We start from the raw sequence: 22,311 nt of genomic DNA on the forward strand, positions 1-22,311 counted from the left end.
GTGACATAAATATGTGGGCATATACATATAAAACACATATATGAGAAAGACAAAGTGAGAATTAAAAACATATTGCAATGAGTATTTTTGAATGACTTTTGAGAAGACAATAATAAAATAAAATTTTCTGTTTAAAAGCATTTTAGAAAGCCTTTTACTTAAGAATAGATTGCACAAGGAGTTAAAAAGAAGGGCAAATAAACATGAATCAATAGTGCCTTTAAGAATGGACTTTATGAAGCTATCAAACACTATATTTTATGAACTCAACTCCGAAGAGAAAGCTGCCACCACTTTTCACAAATTAGGTCTAGCTTGAGTAAGGGGATATTACTAAAAGGAAAGAACAAATAAGAAAAAAAGAGCTGAAGGAAGGAAGGGAAAAAAGAAAGAGAAAAGAAAGAAAAGCAAGCAAGCAAGCCATCAAGACTTACCTAACAGATCATGGGGCTTGAACTCAGGGAACAGGTGCTGTCCCTGAGCTCTTCAGCTCAAGACTAGCACTCTACCACTTTGAGCCACAGCGCCACCTCCCAAGTGGTTCCTGTGCTTGATTCTCACAAGCACACACAAATGGTAATTTTTTTCCAGGAACTTTTAATATTTATCACATGCAACTGAACAGAAAGACTCACAGAAAACATGCAAGAAAGCAAAACATTCTTTAGTTTAATAGCAGAATTTACTTCACAAATGCCAGTTCCAGATAAAAATATACTGCAGCAGAACTATTATTGTCTTACTAATAATTCTATGATATGATTGAATTATGGCTTATCTAGGTGGCACTGTTTATATACTATATAATTGAAGAAATGATTAAAAATTAGCTCTCATATTGAGTTCAAAAGGGAAAAACAATATGCAGAGTTATGTTAAAGAACGCATAAGAAGATTTCTCCATAGGGAAACCTTTCATGAAAGTGGGAAATAGATAGGAAAGATATGATACTCCCGCCTTGAATGAGGAACAATTACTCTAACTTACTGTTTACTATAGTGTTACTTGGACTACAAACCACACCAAAGCAGGGAAGATGGTACACCAATAGGGCATTTCTGCTCGATTCTTTTCTTCTGTGGATTGCTTCTGACACAATGTGTGTAACACATAAACTAATATCCTTTGACTTTTAATCTTCCCTAGGACAGAAGGATATTGAAGAGAAGACATATTTGCAGTGGTTGTTGGTGAGGGAAAATCTAAGCCAAACTGTGAGTACAATACAAAAGAGTTGAAGTAGGAACATCAGGAAAAATTAATTTTTCTGTTTCACATGTTATTGGATCGAAGCTCTACAATTTACCAAGAACAGGTTTGAAGCTCTTCATGGGCAATCAGTATGTTTGAACAGATAGCAATGTCAAGTGACGAGCCATAGAAAGATATCTCAACAGACAAAAAAAAAAAAACCCTCAGTATTTCCCAAACCTTGTTGCTCTGTCTCTACTACAGTGCAGAAAATTTTATGTTGCCTACAGTCGCCCCTGAAACCAGTGACTCAATCTCGTTAAAAAGTTTATTTTCATTTTCTTTTCACTGGCAGAGTCAGGCCTACACTCTTGGCAACAAGCATTTTCTCTAGCTTATTTGAGATTTCCTGGAAGCTGTTGCTGACTTGTGGCCTGGCTTGCCACCGCCATAGGTTTATTACAATAAGTGGGATAAGTAGATTATAAATGAAACTGAGACTTTACCAAAATGTGCTCTTGAATGTACTTCTTCTTTCTGGTCAGAAAAAAATGTCTATCGAGCCAAGATACTTTATGACTGTGAATAATCAACACCACCTCCTTCCCTTAAAGTTGTCTTTTTGCATGCACATAAGGTAGTCAGAAACATATGTTATCTCAGGGATATTCACTTACTGATGGGGACATTAAGAGTTGGAAATGTAAGCCTAATGTACCAAAAATAAAGCCAAAGATAGGGACATTCCCTCCCCATCGTTCTCTCCCCCTCCACTCCCCCTCTCTCCCTCTCCCTCTCCCTCTCCCTCTCCCTCTCCCTCTCCCCTCTCCCCCTCCCCCTCCCCCTCCCTCTCCCTCTCCCTCTCCCTCTCCCTCTCCCTCTCCCTCTCCCTCTCCTCTCTCTCTCTCTCTCTCTCTCTCTCTCTCTCTCTCTCTCTCTCTCTCTCTCTCTCTCTCACCAGTGAGATCTAAATAACAGCAAAGAATGAACAGGCATTTTGATGCTCTGGCTTTTTTCTGTTTCTTTCTCTTTTTCTATTGTTTTCTAAGTCTGCCTTTCCTGTGGGAGTTGAGATCTCTCTCTCTCTCTCTCTCTCTCTCTCTCTCTCTCTCTCTCTCTCTCTCTCTCTCTCTCTCTCTCTCTCTCTCTCACCAGTGAGATCTAAATAACAGCAAAGAATGAACAGGCATTTTGATGCTCTGGCTTTTTTCTGTTTCTTTCTCTTTTTCTATTGTTTTCTAAGTCTGCCTTTCCTGTGGGAGTTGAGAATTGAGATGGCATTTGCTGTGACAAGATTCTCTTTTAGTAAGCCCTTTGGAAAGCATAGGTTCAGTCCCAGTCTCTGACTGGCAAGACCTTTAATCTGGTTTTGGAACTGATTATGCAGTCATTGAATCATTTATGACTCCCAAAGGAGACATCTGAATATGAGTTAAAATAAGGGCAGAGACAAAATCGCTGGTAAAATTCTAAGTGAGAACTTAATGTTATGAGGCAGAGTAAAGCAGAAGGTTTTGTAGTAAGTTCTCTAAGTCTCACAGACTGAGACTTTAGGGACTGAACATGACTCAGTGACACAGTGACAGAGGACAGGGGTATAAGATAGTCAAATATAGAAATAGTAGGAGTCCAAGCCTAGAGATGTGTTCATGTTACAAGAATTGCTGTTATAGGCCAGAACGAATGCTGTTCTGTAGATAGATGAGAAAGGGTTCTGATCCCAGACTGTTAGGGTTCCAGCTTCTATCATTTATTGAACAAATCACAGGGAAGCTTTCCCATCTGTCAATGGAAGTCATATCACTTCCATGGTAGAATTTTGAGAAAATTAAACCATAAATGCATGAAATAATTTTTCATGAAAGTAATGCCTCTACTTAGTGGACACTCTGAACATGTGTGGAATTATTGCAATAAATCCCTCTACCATATTGTTACAATATGCTAATTAAAAAAATAGAATAAGATACAAAAAAAATTGGAGAAACACATTGGAAATGGAGAATCTGAACCAAAGAAAATACCATTAAAAATTATGTCATGTAAATAAGTTATGTACAAGAGAAGAGGTTATAATTAAAGTATTACTTCAATCATTTAGTCTTTGACCTGAAAGGAGATGCTATTAAGAGTTGCATTAAGGTGAGCCAAGAATTTGGCCTAGTGGTAAAGTGCTTGCCTAGCATGCACAAAGACCTGGGTTTGATTCCTCAGTACCACATATATGGAAAAAAAGCCGGAAGTGGTGCTGTGGCTCAAGTGGTAGGACTCTATAGCCTTGAGAAAGCCCACAGACAGTGTGCAGGCCCTGAGCTCAAGCCCCGGATTGGCAAAAAAAATTACATCAGGCACCAAGGAAGAGTTAGGTTGGCCCTGTCTGTAGAAGACCTCACTCTACATTTTTTCTTGATAATCTACCAACAAGAAGATTTCATAAACATAGTACACAATAGAAGCCAAAATATTCTAAGCATATTCTGTAATGCAACCAAATATTGAGTTTTGAACTAAGAATAATAAGAGCAAGAAGGACTTTAGAGAGGGCATTCAATATTCCTTATACATTTTTCATTACGAAAGAGAATGCACAGAAGCCAGGCACTGACTAGAAGCCTACTATCTATTCAGGTGACCTTTGTACCAAACACCTACAGGTGGACCTTTGTCAGCAGTGATGCACACATGTCCCAGGGAACATTACCCAGTGATCTAATTACTATGGAAGTCCAGAATATACTGAACAGATAAGGAAACCTATACAAAGGAGATAAAGGCCTTCTTTTAGCTTTCCATTTCTAGTAAACATCATCATTTCTAAAAGTAGTTCCTAGAACAAGAGGTCAGCAGTAAGCTCTTCAGCGAGAAGTAAAAGGGCCAGAATTGAGCACATTTGCACATAATGCTGTATATTATAGTAGAAACTCACAAATAATGCTTTGAAAAATTCTAGAGCAAATAAAATTGTCATCTCAACATTCCCCATTTGTCTCTTGTCACAAGCCCCCTTGCATGTGCAATAAAAGTTAACATTCTGCAGAATTCGTTTTCAAAGGTCACATGCTATGCAAACTGATACATTACACAATTTAGTATCATATGAAAAATTTTAAGCTAGCAAGAGAAATCTATGACTAGTTCATTAGAACATTTTCTCATTTCAAATGGATTTATACCCAGTCATGAAAATCAACATCTTTCCAGTCAAGTTCATTCTTTCAGTTGATTTAAGTAGCATGCTTCATCAAATTTATTCTATTATAAACTAAACTGGGTCAAAAGAGATATGGATACACTCAATTGATCAGTTCCTCATTATTGAATAGTTTACTTAAGCTTCTGTCAAAAATCAGCAATATTTATATGGTATAATAATTTTGCCTTGAATAAATATTTAATAAGATCAGAATAACTAGAAAATACTTCAATATTTATTCAAACCTTTAGAGTGGAAGAATATTAGAATGCAAAAAGCAGTGAAAGAATTCATAAGAAAAAGGATTAATGAGCTAAAAATATTGTATTTCCATATATGACAAATAAGCCAATTAAAGAAATAATAAAGGGGATTTATAGGTAACTGTAACAGCAAAATATACTTAAGTACATAAATGGTTCACATAAACAGAAAAAAGCATACCAACTAATAACAAAACTATTTGAGAACAATGGCAAAAAGGACCCGAGCAAAGGAAACAAAATTACAGAGTGAGTGGAAGCACGGAGTGACCTCCCACACCTACCTTTGCCACTGGCCACCCCTTTCTCATTATTCATTGCCTCTCGGAATCACTTTTCATACACCTATTTTAGTCTTTCAGGCATTAGCTGGGTAATGGTTCTTTGTGATCTGCAACCTAGGGTTTATAGCGCCTACAGAATCATTATTAGCTGTTTTTGTTCTGTGTCTGTAAGAGACTTATTTATTTTACCTAAAAGTATATAGCTAAACTCAGAGCAATTTGTAGCATATAGTTTAGGGAAGTGTGTGTGTGTGTGTGTGTGTGTGTGTGTGTGTGTGTGTGTGTGAACTTTTCATATGCAGACAACCTTGAAGTAATCGGTGCTAAAGCCTTCCAGATCCCAGATATCCAGGACCTCAGTACATGAGCTGACTCAAAAAAAAAAAGGGGGGGAAGAAAAGAGAAAAACACACACTAGACAAAACTTTAACATTGTCATCTCTGTTGTCTGCTGGGAATGCTTGATTTACCTGCTTCACATGTCTGGTTATTGTCTTGTCAAACCATCACCATCCATCTTCTGAGAAGACAGACACCCTGGTAACTTTAGACAATCTAGAAACTTCTGTTTGAAGTACACATGTCAATCAATTCTCTCATGGGAAAGGATAATAAAATTACATTTACTGGCTATCTCTATTATCATTTCTTATATGGTAACAAGCCATTTCCATATTTGTAACCTTAAAACCAAAACTTACTTTATCTCTAACATTTGATGGTTTGACTGGAGCTTATCCAGGAGTTCTTAACTGAAATCTTTCATGAAACAGCCCCATATTATGACCATGTGTAAGCTCTGGTTCACTGGAGATGAGAGATGGCTCTTTCCTATATCTGGTTCCTTGGTTTTCTGCATTTGACTTCTCACTCAGCAGAGTGGTGGGCTTTTTTTGTAGGGTCATAGGTATTTAAGAAGAAATATCCAAAGAAAACATGTTCTGAGAGTTTCAGGCAAAAGCTACTAAGGTTCTTTACGTGCTAGCATTACAAGGAACAAAACATGTCTGCTAAGTTCCATTAATAACAAGCCATTATTCTACTAGAGTCATGAGTACCCGAATTGAAAAGAATGGAAATTAGATCCCAAATTTTGAAAGGCATGTGTAGATGAAGGTTGGACTGTGGAAGGATTTTTACCGCACTTGCAATTCTTATATTTTCCTTCCTCTCTTTATTCTTATATTCTTTATTCTTATATTTCTCTTTGAATTTAGCTCTTCATCACTATCTTATTTTCCATTTTTCATGATGGCTGTAAATTTGAAGGATGAAAATGCTGCTCTTAAGTACCATGATCCAACTGGCCCAAGAGCTCCAGACTCTCTGATTTGTTCATCAAAAGTAAATAATATGAGTAAAAACTAAAGGCCTTACTAGTTTGTGCAGGGAGGAACCCTGTAGTGAAGATGAAAATGTATATGCCACTCTCTTGCTTCTACATGGAGTACTTCCACGTAGGATAATTCTTTGAGGATTTCGTATTCTCATTACATTGCACTTGTGTTCTTCTCTTTGCATTCTCAGATTCCTGACTGGATGGAGAGTCTCAGATTCTGCATAAACTTGAAGGAGCTTTTAGCTCCAGTATAGAAGTTTGAGCAGGGAGCAGTGTTTTGAATAAAGCAAAAGAATTGTGCATATCTGTAATCCAAACCTCAGCCAGAGTGTACAGATCCTCAGGCAAAATTTTCTTCTATAAGAGTTGTTATAAGTGAATTAATGCACCGTCTATCTGGCAAATATCATGTGACCCTTTTATTAATTACAATAAAAAATATAAAAAAGAGTTGTTATAAATGTTTTTGAAATATAATACAAAATGAATGGGCATATGAAGGCACTTACTGATGAAACTTTAGAACACTACATAGAGGGAATGCATCCACATAGCCAGTTTGTTTTTTTTTTTTATTATTTGTTGTCTAGGCAGTACTTGTGATTCCTTATCATGTCACTTGCCTTAGTCTAAAAGTTGTGTTTTGCCAATCAGGGCTTATATGTTGTCTAGTCTCAACCATTAAGTATGAAATCAACACCTCGATTCTGAACCTTTTCATTCCAGTTATTGAACCCAATATCTGTTAGTGTTCAGAAGACTGGAATGAACACTAATACATTGATGACTATATGAATAGATGAGTTTCTTGAGTTATATTGCTTATCAAGCAATGACTCAAAGATTTCAGTCCCAGACTGGTCTCAAAGAGAAAGAACATAGTTTGTGGTATTAATTTCAAATCAGTTCAAGCTTATTATTTGTAACTTTCAAGTTTTATTGATAATTAAAATTCATTTGTCCAAATATGATTCTTTATGCACTCTCAATAAATACATTTCCTTTTCTTCCTGTTACATTTTAGTCTCTCAATCCTCTATTTGCAGTTCTACTGAAAAAAGCACAAGCAAAATCTTGAGAGTCATCTTGGGGCTCAGGTTGAGGAGAGACTGCAGTAAGCTACATTGGTCAGAACAGACCCTCCAATAACAACAACAGCTTCAAAACAAGGCATCAAGAAAACATGGAATACAACCACAATGGAATCTCACTCATCCACTAGAAAAGAATATTTGTAAAGAAATGAAAACACTTGAAAAACATTATGTTAAATGAAGAAAGGCCCAGAAAGACAAAGGATGCCTATTTTCTCTTATATGTAAAAGGTAGACATCGCTTATAAATTTATAAGTAAATACAAAGGATGGTATGCAAGTGTATACAAATGAACTAACTGAAATACAGTTGATTAATGAAATATCACAAATAGTGTGATCCTTTAGAAAGGCAAAGTCATAGTTCAATAAAATTACCAGGATGCAAGTCATTTAAAGGAGTGGGGTGGGGTAAAGAGAAAAGAGGTAGAAGAATGAAGAGAAGAGGAGGAGAATGCAGTCAAGAATTCAGTGTATATCCTACCACAGAAAAGTGAAGGAAGAGAATGGTAGTGAAAGGATGAGTGAAAATTTTGAAAGAGATGACACTGATCAAAATGTATCACATTCATAACTGGCTTTGTTAAACGGCAACTCCTGTGTACATCTACTTAAAGATAATAAAAACAATAAAGTATACATAAACATACATATTTAAATAAAAAACGTAAAAATCAAAACACTGAAAAACTTCAGTGTCCTAACATACTAAAAAGCTTATTTCTTAAAGTTTAATCCTATTTTTATGCCACTCATAGGAACTTGGTTCCTTTTATTCTTTTTTTTTTTTTTAATGTGGAGTGACACTTCTACATTTGTATCTCTGCAGCATGGAAGAGACAAGACTTGGCTTCTTGGGGAATGGAAATCCGTTCCAGTGTTGAGGTAAGTTCATATTAAAATAGGTCAAATTTTCATTTTCAATCTCTAACTGGATAGTGGTGGGCACTGGTGCATATCATTATAATATTTCCACTTGGTTTTCTTTTCCCATTTCCTAATTTCTAAACCAAGCCTATGAAAATGGAATTTAGTCCAGAGAAAACGTTAGTGGGTTCCAATACAGTTAAAAGGAAGAAATATAATAAAGTTAAATATTTGTGAAGGGATGACTGGGTATTTGAAAATTAAAGCTGGGCACTGCAATCTAAGTTACTTGGGGGGCTAATGAGTAAATAATCATAGTTTTTGGCAAGTCTTGGCAGAAAAGCTTATAATACTTATTCAAAACCATTAGTTAGGCACAGTGGTGATAGCTCTCATCCTGAGGTACTTACTTGAGTGTCTGAGATTAAGAGAACCATAGTTCTAGTCAGCCTGCACAGAAACCTCACTAGACTCTTATTTTAGTAGAAGGAATCTGGACAAGTGGTAAGACCCTATCATCTCACCAATGTCAGAAAGCTTAAAATAGGCAGAATGTAAAGTACAGCAAGCCTTTACTCTCATAAGTAACCTGGGCAAAAACAACTGGCTATGTGGGCCAGTAGTAAAGTGTCTACCTAGCAAGCATGAGACCTCAAATCAGATCTCAATTCTTGCAAATAAAAAAATAGATATTGAAAAAAATATGGTGTTTGCTGAAGGACACACTGATTTTCATGGCACTTCTGATGACACAGCCATTAGAAATTACAGTAACTCTGGAGTGGGATCCACTTGCAGAAAAATATAAGCAAAATATTCATACTTAACAATGGAGCTACATTCTGAAAATGCACTTTAGATGATTTGTCAGAAATGAACATATATACACAAAGATAGAAAGCTATGAGTCTAAGCAAGATTATCTTATACTATCTTATTGCCTATAGGGTCTGTTTTGACTAAACATCATTGGGTAGTACAATATCTAAAGCCATAGATATTGTTAAAAATTCTAATACCCGTATTAATTCATACTGTTTCACCACTGTGAAAGGCATACAGTGTGATGCTTATCATTTATTCATGGCTCAGTTACTACTTAACAGAACAAGAAAGGATGAGGGCTATGTTCCATGTCAGAAGCTATGCTCAGGATTTAACATTATCCCTCTAACAGGCAAAGGTCACTGGAACAGGAAAAAGAAATGTGAATCTATTGAATTAGGATAGGGAGCCATGGGGAAGAAAATATTTTAGGGAGGAAGCAAGGCAGGTTTGTGCCACTCTCTGCAAAAGGCTTCATTTTGCATAGTAATCACTGCTTCCAATGACATCTTTTAAAGAGAACTGCAGTCTGTACCAAGCCTATGAAATGCATAGTGTAGTAATTAATGCCTTAGTCGCAAAATGTTCCTGATTGAACTTTAAATTTTCTGAATAATTGGCAATGGCCCAAGGAATTTTCCTCCCCACTTTGCTCTGTATCAGGGAAAAGCCTATTTTTATGAAGTTTTATTGGAATGCAGGTATTCTAATTTCTTATATCAATTGCAGCTTTCATATAGCAATGGGCTACCTGGTTAGGCATGGGAGAAATAAGATGGCACTATAATGTTGAAAGCCTGTTTATCAACACCTGAACTCTATTAATTCTCAGAAAACACAGATTTTCTTCCATAGTCAGACACTAGTAATTCCATTGTGATTCTAGCCAATAACTTACCAGGCTTTTGGACACAACATATTGTGTAAAAACTGCAGTGTGTTGACTAGGGAAATTTTATCTTATTGAACACTGTGTTAATGGTAATACAATGGTTTTGCAACTAGATGATTCACTTTGAATATTGTTTCTTGTTGTAGCTTGAAGCTGTTCTTATCCTGCTTTTTGTTTTCATTTTCACTGGTTCCATGACCTAAACCTCCTTCTTTCACTTTTATTCTTACTTGCTTTACAAAGCATAGTAGAAGCAGATCAGTACTGTGGCTCATGTAGGCAAAATACAAAAAAAGGGATATTCAAGGTTTGCCAAGGTCAGGGTGACCTTAGTAATTTGGACCCAAGGACCATCTAGTTTGAGAAACTACTCTGAGTTTGCATATTGCATATATACCATGGGCTCACAGCTGAACACGTGATCTCACTTAACCCTATCTCTATATAATACTATGCTTCTTATAGACTTGTTATACATGTTATAAATGGAAGCTTAAAATATTAAACCATTTGCCTAAGTTACATTGCCAGTAAATGATAAGACATAAATTAGCTTTAGTATATCTGACTTCAAAATCTGTGCTTTCAATAGCTATTATATTTAACAAGGTACATACCCATTATGCAAATATGTCCAGCTTATCTGATAGCTATGATATGCTTGAAACCAAAGGAGGAATTGTAAATTCTAATTTTGGGTATATACAATCAGCAGTATTGCTGTGCAAATAAAAATATAGACTAGAAGGAATTTCAACTAGCACTGTCTATGGATATATCATATTGAAGACAATATAGACATTTACTTTATTCCTTTGTTTTTTCCTGATTATATTCGAATCACAGTCAATAAGAAACAAAACTAAAACAGAAAATAGAATTGGGTATGGATGTTACAAGTCCTTGCCAGGGTGTATCCAAACTTGGACACAATTGATGTATAGGATAAGTTTATTCCACCTTCTCCTCCCCAACCATTATGTATATTGCATTTATGATTATTTGGATCATATGAGAATGTCATTGTGGGTTTATATGCAAGTCATATAATTAAAAGACTCAAGAAGAGGAAATAAAGCCCACATTTTCTAACTCAGGTTCATAGGTAGGTTCATTTTCCTTATCTGAGGTGCTGTGTCTCTCTCTTCACCTTTTAATCAGTTTCACCTCTTTTCTTCAGAAGTATTAATTGGTCCCACCTAGAAACCCTGATTGTACTTGAGTAGTTGCAGGATAATTTGATGTCTTGGCTCTTCTGAAAATATGTGTTCTGAAAAGGAAGTGATTATTATAGCATTTACTACATCATCGAAATTTTACTTTGGAATGCACCTGATTGTGCTTATGTAGCACTCCTTCCTGATATGCACATTGGAGTTGGACAGAATCACACCTTCCTAATGTTTATCATAATCATCTGTTTTGACATGCCAAATGCCAATTTAATTCAGGATGTTGGCTTTAATATTAGTTATTGCTTTACAAACCAAATTGGGGATAATAAATTATATCCAATGAGAAAATGATTTCCATTTACATAGTGAAAGATGACTGAATAGAGAAAAGAGGAAAGTTGGGATAACCTCTAAGAAATGGAGCCACAACATCCACTAATTAAAAATATGATTTATATCAAGAAATCTTATCTCCAATTAACCACTAAAAAACTGGACCTAGTGCTGTAGCTCAAGTGGTAGAGGGCTAACTTTGAGCTGAAGAGCTCAGGGACAGCACCCAGGCCCATAGTTTAAGCCTCAAGATCAAATAAAATAAAATGAATAAATAAATATGCACACTGGAGAGAAACCAGTAATGTGTATGGGAAAGTTCTCTGGAACCAATTTCATTCAAATACATGAAAGAACTCATATTGGAAAAAAATAAACCTATACAACCAAGAAATGTGGGAAAGTATTCACTTGTTCCAGTGGCTCTTGAATACGTGAGAGATATCACATTGGACAACAAGGGTAGGGATGTAAAGAATGTGGTTAAGCATTCACTTTTTCTGATGTCCTTCAAATATATGAGAGAACTCACACTTGAGACAAACTATATTGATGTAATTAAGCATTTACTTCCTTCACTCCTTTTCAAGAGCATGAAATAACTCATTGGAGAGAAACTGGGTGTAAGCAATGGAGGAAGTCCTCACTTGTTGAAGAAATCCTCCAGCTCCTCTTAGAATTGTAGCTGGATAAAAACTCCATTGTCATAGTCATTATGGAAATATATTTTTTCTTCCAGAATCCTTTAAGTACATGAAAAATCACACACTGGAGAGAAACTATAGGTATAACCAGTTTTGAAAAGCCTACATTGATTCTAATGCCTTAGAATCTATTAAATGCTAAATGTAATAGTTTAGCCTATAAGGGAATGGTATGGTGTGAGGGCTATGATTTGATACCAACATGGAAAAATTTCTGGAAAAGCTATCATAACCAGTAACTGTTTCCAGTGGTGCATAGGTGTCATTCCCAGTGATATGGGGAAAAATAACTAATACAAAGGCATGACTCTACTTCAAAAATAATGAAAAGTGATTGGAGTTTGGACGCATTCTCAGTACTTTGGAAATGTGTTTATGCATATTTAAGTGGATACACACACATATATATGTATATTTATACATATATGAAGCAAGTTTTTCACTTCTTCTGATACCCTTCAGGCACATGAAAGAAAGAAGGAATACTGGAGAGAAACTGTGAGTTTAACAGTGTTGTAAAGGCTTCTTCCTTTTCTAGTCTACTTTAAACATACGAAAGAATTCTAATTGGAACAAAAGTTTCTGTATCAAAATACTAAAGACAAAAGCTTCAGACATCTGACTTTCTTTTAACAACATGAGACTGTTCACAATGGAATATAACTCAAAATAAACACTATGAATATTTGCATATCAGAAGATCTTGCTCAAATTCTTGAGAGTGAATTTGGTATAGAAGTCTTGATAAAGAAATATATCTGCTGATAGTTGTACTTAGATCAGCTTACTCCACAAATATGCAAGGACATGGTATTCAGAAAAACTAGAGGGGCTCATGTAACATGCTCTCTTGCCACATAAATGAAAGTGAACAATGGATTGAAACCTCTCATACTGAATGTGATGGAAAGTTTTTGTCATCCAAGGTGGATGAGATACATACTTAGGATTGTCGGTGTTTATGTCTATTCCAAAGTGGGGTGGGGAAATAATTCCTTACTCAAATATTTACTGAAGTAATAAAGTATAGAGGATTGGCTCTATGTAGAACACAGATTTGGCAAACACTAGGCCCTCAATAGCACCTAATAAATAACAAAATATTTGAACTATATGGTTTTATTTCTTTTCAGTTTTACCAGCTTTTATTATAAACACCAGCACATTTCAAGTTCTCTCTTTTCAATCACAAATATAGGACTTTTTCTCTTCTCCTCTCAAGTATAATTGAACTATATGATTTTAAAGGAGCTCAAAGTCTAAAACAATCCCGTGGGTTAAGGTCATTCAATTTCATAACCTTTTCTTAATGTTTTTTTAAGTTATTGTTTTCATTAGTTTTATATATTGTTGTCCAGACATGTACTCCAGTGAGTTAATTTATGAATACAGTCCTTGATAATGTCACACTTTCACCATCCTTCCCCTCATCTTTTCCAATTCCACTATGCCCTTGTTGCTGACTCATCTTCACACACACACACATTCACTCATGTGATTTTTAATAAACAGTAAGAAGAAAAATAGTGTCATTTTTCTAATCTGGTACATTTTTTTCTTCTTCCCTATCAACCAAAATTCCACTTTGTATTTTTTTTGCAGCATATGAAGGATTTTCCTTAGTATTTTTAAATTTAAAAATCAAATAGCAATAAATCTTTCCAATTTTTTATCTAAAATACTTGAAATACATAATGCCTTTAAATGATTGATTTTTTCATAACCTTTCTTAAGCCATTTGTATTTTAGTTTCAGTGGCTGTGTCCTAAGTCAATTGATAAGGTGTTTCTTCTTTCATTTGTAACTGGGTTGGATTCAGATACATGTGAACATTTCTTGTTGTCTTAATTTTGATGTAGCTTTGGTGCAATTAGGATTAATAGGCTATTAAAAATAAATGGTAATTGTGATTTTCCCTCAAAAAAATAAAGTTCTACATCAGAATCTCTGGATCTGGGTACAGGAAACTGGGAATGACTGAGTCATCCAGGTAAGACGAGATTCTGCTGAAATTTGAAAACATGAGGTTCCATTTACATATACCACAAGGTTCACAGTGAAGTTGATGATAATGCAATAAACTCAAAAAACACATTGGGAGAGCATGGGCCTGGTACACTGATTTACAAGCTGCAAATCACAGGAGAATCTGCCAAAAAGACTTAAAATGTTTCTGATACCTAACTTTCACTCAACAAATATATTTCTGTACAACTTTTGTTGACATTTTACCTTGATATAATGCCAAAATGACCAACAAGTTGTAGATAATCTAGTATTTCTATTATACTATTTATTCTGCTTCCCCTAATATCTACATGTTTAAAATAGTAGTACATTTATTAAGCCAGGGACACTAACTTTGGGATGATACATTTTAAATAATAGAAAGATTAATCAAGTTTATTCTATTTTCCCATTAATGGCCCTTTCTTTTTTTTAATTCAATTTTATTGTCAGTTTGATGTACAGAGTGGTTTCAGTTACATAGTAAGTTAGTGAGTACATTTCTTGTCAAACATTGTTACCCCCAAGCACATTTCTCTTCCAATTTTCCTCCCCCAAACCCCTCCCTTCACCAAGTTGCAAAATTCATTTCCAACATATTGTCTTGTGAGTATTGTTGTTACCTTGGTTTACCCTCTGTCCTTTGTCTCACCATTTTGTTTTTCCCTTTCCTTCCCGAATTCAAATAAACATATATACAATACACTGGGTAGCAGAATCACATATGGTGACAACAAGGGATAAAGCTCAGGAACAAATGAAAGCAAAAGAGAAATAACTTTACATAGTACATTAAAAAAAAACCAACCACAAAGAAAAACCTTTTGTTTCCGTATCGTGGAGTTCATTTTGCTTATTTCTAACCCAGGATACCACAATAATTTCTTACTTCTATCTCAGTCTGTGAGTTTCTCAGCTTCCCAGAGTCTTTCATGGCCATAGCATTTATGATAAGAAATTGTCAGATAACCCTTTTATGAGATTTACCTGATGCTTTCTGAATAGACTTACATTATGGATGTTGACAAAATAGAACACAAGCCATGTTTTAGTCACTGTACCTTATCAACAAACTCCTTTATATAAACATGACATTATTGGTGATATAAACCTTGGAAACTTGATAAAGGTGATGCCACCAGATTTACTATTTTCTGTTTTCCTTCTCCGGGCTCTCTTTGTTTAAGTGAATCATTAAGTAGAACCCAAATTCCAGGCAAATTAAGTAGCATCTTCCAGGAGAAGAACATTAAAAAATATTTCATATGTTTAAACCTCTAGAGAAATTAAGAAATTTGCAGGAAGGGACTGTTTTTTCTTAAAAAATTTTCCCACTGATTTCAACATTTAACAGCAAATATTGCCTTAGTTATTGTTACTTTGACCTTTCCTTTTTCCTTCCACATTTTCTAATTAGAATTCTTCTGAAAAAAAGGTTTTTCCCTTCTCACATATTTATTTATTCAGCATTTATCACATCTGGATATAAGGTATATGGATGTATGTATACACACATGTACATATTATATATGAATATGTGTGTACATGTGTATATATATATTCCAGCTCTTCCATTTTTTTCCCACTAGACTGCATAGCACACTTGCAATAAAGTTAAGTTTGTTCATTTCAATATATATTTGATCTGATATTCTTGGGGAATTTTACTAATTTCCGTAGAATTAAATTTGCAGTTTTCTGTGTACTGTTCAATGTGTTTTTTAAAAATACCAAAGAGGTATATCACTTTATCACTATATCATATGTAACTGTTACATCTGTCTGAAAAAAGGCACTCTTGTGACCTCTTTATAGTCAAATCTTCACGTAACAGCTGTCCGCTACAGATATTTGTCTCAGAATTCCCTGTACATAGAACTACAAATTGTGTTGCCTTTACTATTTGACTTCTTTTTTTTAAACTTTATTGTCGGGATAATGTATAGAGGGATTACAGTTACATTTGTCAAGTAGTAGGTGCATTACGTCTAGCACATTGGTACCCCTTCTCATGTTTTTGTCCCCATTTCCCTCCCCTCACCTCCCCCCAATCATCTTTATTTCCTCCCTTCCTTTTCCTATTTCAAATAAACAGATAAACATATATGCAATATACCAGTTAAAAAAAAGACGCTTTGAGGCCAGGAGTTTGGCCTAGTGGTTGAGTGCTTGCCTAGCATGCACGAAGATCTGGGTTTGATTCCTCGGTACCACATACATAGCAAAAAGCTGGAAGTGGTGCTGAGGCTCAAGTGGTAGAGCTCTAGCCTTGAGAAAGTTCAAGGACAGTGCTCAGGCCTTGAGCTCAAGCCCAGGACTGACAAAAAAAAAAGACACTTTGATTTCTTTCATTTAACAGAATGCATTTAAGATTCATTCATGATGTTATACGACTCAGCAGTGCTTTGTTTCCTATTGCTGAGTATGTTACATTATCTAGATATGCCATATTGCGTGTACATTCTGTCCATTTACCTGCTGAAGAACATCTCCTGATTTCTCTCTACTGATAACAAAGTTATGAACATTAATAAGAGATTGTTGCATGTAATGTAAGATTTCATTGTGACTGGTTATATATTGAGAAGTAGAATCATTTGCTGTTCATATGACAAACATCTGATCGATTACATAAGAAACTAATAAACTGTTTTGTAAAATGGACACATGTTTTTTCATCCTCTCCACCAATGAACAGGAATGTCTGCTGTTCTGCCTATTCTCTAGTATTTTATATTATGTGCCCTTACCTCCTGGTCATTTAAATAGTATAGATTCATCATAGTGTATCACAAGGTGATACATAGTGGATGCTCTACTAATTCTGATAAACACCATGTCCTTCATTTTCCAGGCAATATCTTTATCATATGGGTGTAAGTTTGTACATTTTCTCATTTTTATTGAGTGAACTGCTTTCTAATATTGACTTTTAAGAGTTCTTTCCAGATTTTAGGTATATATTGGTTTTCACCAGTTACGTTTGAATATATTCTGTCCAGGAAAACCTAGTATACTTCTCCATCCACTTTTCTACATTTTGAATAGAAACTTGATGTCTGGCATTTTATTTTGTAAAAGAAAAAAAAGTAGCCATAAAATATTTCTGAGACTATTTGCAACATGTGTGGACAAAAGATGAGTGCATCTCAACCATAACAGGAGCTCTCTGAAACAGGGAAAGATGAAGATATATTTGAAAAAATGAGAATTCAGCAAAACTTCGTGACAGATTGTAATTGTGGATGTACTGGTACATTATTCATGCCCTTAAATGTGCTGGGGCTTGGTGTGAAAAGTAGGAAAGATATAAAGACATTGTTCACCCAGGAAAATGAGTCTAAAAGAATCATGACAATCCTAAGGCTATGAACCAAGCAAAACATGGAGAGAACATTTTGGGCCAGGGAGAGATCAGTTCTCTGAAAAGAGTCTAAACAGGCAAAAAAAAGACCTCAACATGAATTTTGGACAAATCAGTGAATGAATGAATGAGCTTTCATCACAGTTGTTATCTATTGAACACAACTAGTTTCTTTGTTATTCTGGCAAAGATGGGAGGTTTCATAGCAACAAAAATTCTATAGAGATAACTGTAGCCCTTTTTGGCTGAGATACTGAGAAGCTGTCTCATTTTCTCATATCCCCGGAATTCACAAATACTATGTACTAATTGCATGGGCTGATTACATGAAATTCAATTTGGTATAATCTGCCTGAAGCCACTTAATAAACCTAGGATGTGACTCTCAGGTTTGGGGACAATTACTAGAAATTCGTAGTGTGGGAACATTGAAGTGCCTGTTAGTACAGATGAGAAATGTTTCATGCTCAATTCTCTTTCCATCTTACAGAAACTAGAAAGGGAACATTAGATCACGAACATGTTAGTCTAACAATGATGGTTGTAGGAAAAGATAATTAAGGCCAATTGTCTGTATTGTGTCTTTTTTCCCTTTCAAGCACTTATGGAGACTTCACCTCATAAGGCTCCTCTCCCTCTGGTGCAGACGAAGCAAGGATGAGAATTCTTTGGTTATTTTGTTTTTAGTTTAATTTTATTGTCAGGTTGATATACATAGGGGTTACAGTTACATATTTAAGGTAACAAGTACATTTTTTTTCTGGAACATTGTTATCCCTCCCTCATTTTTCTTCCACTTATCCTTCCCCTCACCCCCGCCAAGTTGCAAAGTTCATTTCCAACATATTGTCTTGTGATTATCACTGTGACTTTGCTTCAACCTTTGTCCTTTGTCTCACCATTTTGTTGTTTCCCTTCTTTTTCCTAATTCAAATAAACATATATACAATACTCCAGATACCAAAATCATTTGGAGTGACAACGGGAAAAGCCATAGGGGTAAAAAAAGAAATAATTCCACATAGTACATTAAACAACAAGCATAAAGAAAAATCTCTTGTTTCCATATCCTGGATTTCCTTTCTCTTAGCCTCATCCTATATGATCATTCGTACATAGCTATTGAGCTATTGGTATCCATTGCTAGGAAAATCCTAGGCTAATTGTCACAAATTAGGGAAACTATGGAGTCTATGTGAAAGATGAGAATCTTTAGCTAAAACTCAAGTTTTTCTTAACAATGACAATATTTTTGCTTTGTGTTTATTAAAATAAATCCTTTTTAATTAGTTAGACAAATATTGTACACTATTTTTGAAGATATTGTGTGCTTCAAATTACTTAAGATATTTCTTTCTTTTTTTTTGTCAGTTCTGGGGCTTGTACTCAGCGCCTGAGCACTGTCCTTTGTTTTACTCAAGGCTAGCGTTCTGTCACTTGAGCCACAGCACCACTTCCGGCTTTTTCTATATATATGTGGTACCAAGGAATTGAACCTTGGTCTTCATGCATACTAGGCAAGCACTCTACCACTAGGCCAAACTCCTGGACCCTATTTAAAATATTTCTAAAAATGCATTTCAAAACTTTAAAACATGTTTCAGTTCTTCAGTCACTCTTATTTGTAGCAGAAGTAGGGTTTGAACTCAATGGCTCACATTTGAATCCAGACCCCGAGCCATACTCCAGTCCTTTTCTTGTACTGGTAATACCCAGCCTCACACCTGAACAATGATTCTCCTGTTCGATGCTTCCTCCTATAGCTGAGCTGGTGCATGCTGCTCTGCTTAGCTTCTTCTGTTGAGATGGAATCTCGAATACTTTTTTATTTAGTCTAAAGTTGGCTTCAAACCAAGAGCCTCTGCATCTGAGCCTCTCACATAGGTATCATAACAGATGTGTGCCACCATGATGCTGATTTTTAACATGTTTTTATGCTTTTACTTTTTGGTTGGTCATGGGACTTGTACTCTGGCCCTAGACACTGTACCTGAGCTCTTCAGCTCAAGTTGAGCACTCTACTACTTGAACCACAGAGTCACTGCCAGTTTTCTGCTGGTTAATTGGAAATAAGAGTCTCACAGATTTTTATGTCTAGGCTGGCTTTGAACCCTGATCATCATATCTCAGCCTCTTGAGTAGTAAGGATTACAGGCATGAAATACCAGCACCAGGCCTAAAATGTTTTTATATTAATATCTTCATAATTCCAATCCAAGCCAAGGAAACTCTTCTAGTACTTGCATAGCATAACTTTTACTTAGCTAACCGTGATGTTAAAATGCATTGTCTTCTTAGAGATATTAAAACTTGAAAAAAAAAAGAAGCCCACTGTGACAGAATTGGTATGCAGAATTACAAAGGGTAATGTCCACAATGACATGTGTTCATAAATTCTAAGTTTCTAAGGGGAGATTTTGAGAAAAGGTGACCTGCTCAAGCAATAAATTATAAAGTAATACATTTAAAAAACAATTATACAATTATTCTACAACATAGCATCGTAGCAGGTATGGAATTGAAAATGAAGTTTTTGGATCCAGTTGGTGTTTCTGTTTGGTCTTTTATTGCCTGTCCAATCAGAGACAGTTGCTTAATCACTCTGCTAATTTCCTGATCTTTAAAATGGAGATTATAAGGACACTTATTACATAGAGTTATTCTGAAGCTTACATAAAAACACAAAGACTGGAAATCCACGATAACTGTCAGAAATCAGCATGTTTTAGCTATTGTTATTTTTTTCCCTGTATTCATGAGAAGCAACCCACCTTCGGGAATTTAGCCCTGAAAGAATGCTGGCTATTTCTGAAAATTAGAATGACTCCTAAAGGACTAATAATTGTTTATGTAAAAAGACATCCAGCTAGATGCTACAGGGTCTGATGATGACTAAAATACAGCAGTTTTAAAAGTACTTTGGGCAATGATAACATTATCAAAATAAGTGCATGACCTCTTACATACCTATTAAGAAAGCAACTAGACTTATTTTAAAAAAAAAAAAAAGGTCCTGGGGCCGGGAGTTTGGCCTAGTGATAGAGTGCTTGCCTAGCATGCACGAAGACCCGGGTTTGATTCCTTGGTACCACATACATAGAAAAAAAGCCAGAAATGGTGCTGAGGCTCAAGTGGTAGAGCTCTAACCTTGAGAAAGTCCAAGGACAGTGCTCAGGCCCTGAGCTCAAGCCCACGACTGGCAAAAAAAAAAAGTCCGGTGTTATAGCTATTATAATGTGCCTCTGTACACAAAATAAATTGGGTAGAAACTCGTTTTCTGTTTTCCACATTCCTTCTCTCTTACCTGCCTGGACAATCAATTTGAAAATCTTACAGAAAGCAGCATAGCTAAACTGACAAAATCAAAATGTTATAAAGCATGAAATTTATTTTCAGTGTGTATCCTGGTCAATTCAATTAATGTTTCTGAACCTGGTTTTATCTACAAAATAAAGATGGTAATCATCTTTACCACATGAGATCTGGACATTCAGAAATATTGCACTCATAGAATCCTGTAGCACTTTACCAGATGCACACCACTAGGTGCTGGGAAATGGTGATATTATTTGTGTCATTTTTATTACCATGATTACCAGCAGCCTAGGCATTATTATCACTGTATTTCACAATGATTGTGTTAGAAAGTAACACAGGTACACTTTATTACATAGTGGAAATCAGTATTCCAAAATGATTTTAGCCAGTCTCACTAGGCAAAAATCAAGGTGTTAGGCTGCGGTCCCTCCAGAAACCTAAGAGGTCAGATGGTTCCTGCCTTTTCTAGGGTCTGCAGGCTGCCTGCTTTCCTTTGGGTAAGGTCAGCAATACCCCGGGACTGCCATTTGAAAATCCTGTGATTGCATGAAGCCTGACAGAATAATCTTCCATCCATTGCAGGGTCAGCTGATGAGTAAATTCAATGTCTCCTTTCTACCACAGCCATAATGGCAAATTCAAAGGTTCCAAAGATTACAACATGGATATCTTTAGGGGGCCATTATTCTACCTTCCAGTTGTCAGCTCCCCAATAATTATCTATTGCTGTAAAATACATTACTACAAAAGGTAATTTGTTTTTGTTTTTTTAATTTATTGTAAAAGTGATAACATTTATGACCTCATGGCTTCTCTGGGTCAACAACTTAGATAAAATTTAATGGAGTCTCAAGTGCTCATATCACAGGTATGTGCCACCATACTCAGGTTACAGTCAGCTGTTTAGTGAATACATCTCAATTTTGTTGTTGTTTATCCATTCCACCCTGGCTACTCCCAGTGCTTTTTACTACGAATGACATTACTGCTATAAAATCATGGATTATGTCCACTGATACACATGCAAAAAATGTTTCTCTGACGTAATTAATTATGAATGGGATCTGTAGCTCATTTGCTCTCTGATGTGTACAGGTAACAAATATTGTCTAAGATTTTTCCAATGCATCCATACCACTACAAAACCCCTCTAACGGTTTATGAACATCCTCACACACTGTTTATCTACTATCCATTCATGTGGTTACACTTTAGAATTTTTATCAGCAAGTAAAAATGCAAAGTAGAACACCTTTGTGTCCATAGATTCATTCAGGTTATGTCTTCTACAAGTTACCATCCAAGTCCTTGGCTTCTTTTTTTGTAATATCTATTTTTTAATTTGTAGGAGACTTTACCATTCTATTCATATATTCTGTTTTTATCTTGCTTTTGATCTGTTTTGATAAATAGGTGCCCTTAGTATAATATAGTCAATTTGATTTATGTCTCAAATTATGA

Source organism: Megascapheus bottae, chromosome 9 (genome assembly GCF_031878675.1).
Source record: "Megascapheus bottae isolate mThoBot1 chromosome 9, mThoBot2.hap1, whole genome shotgun sequence".
Classification (NCBI taxonomy): Eukaryota; Metazoa; Chordata; class Mammalia; order Rodentia; family Geomyidae; genus Megascapheus; species Megascapheus bottae.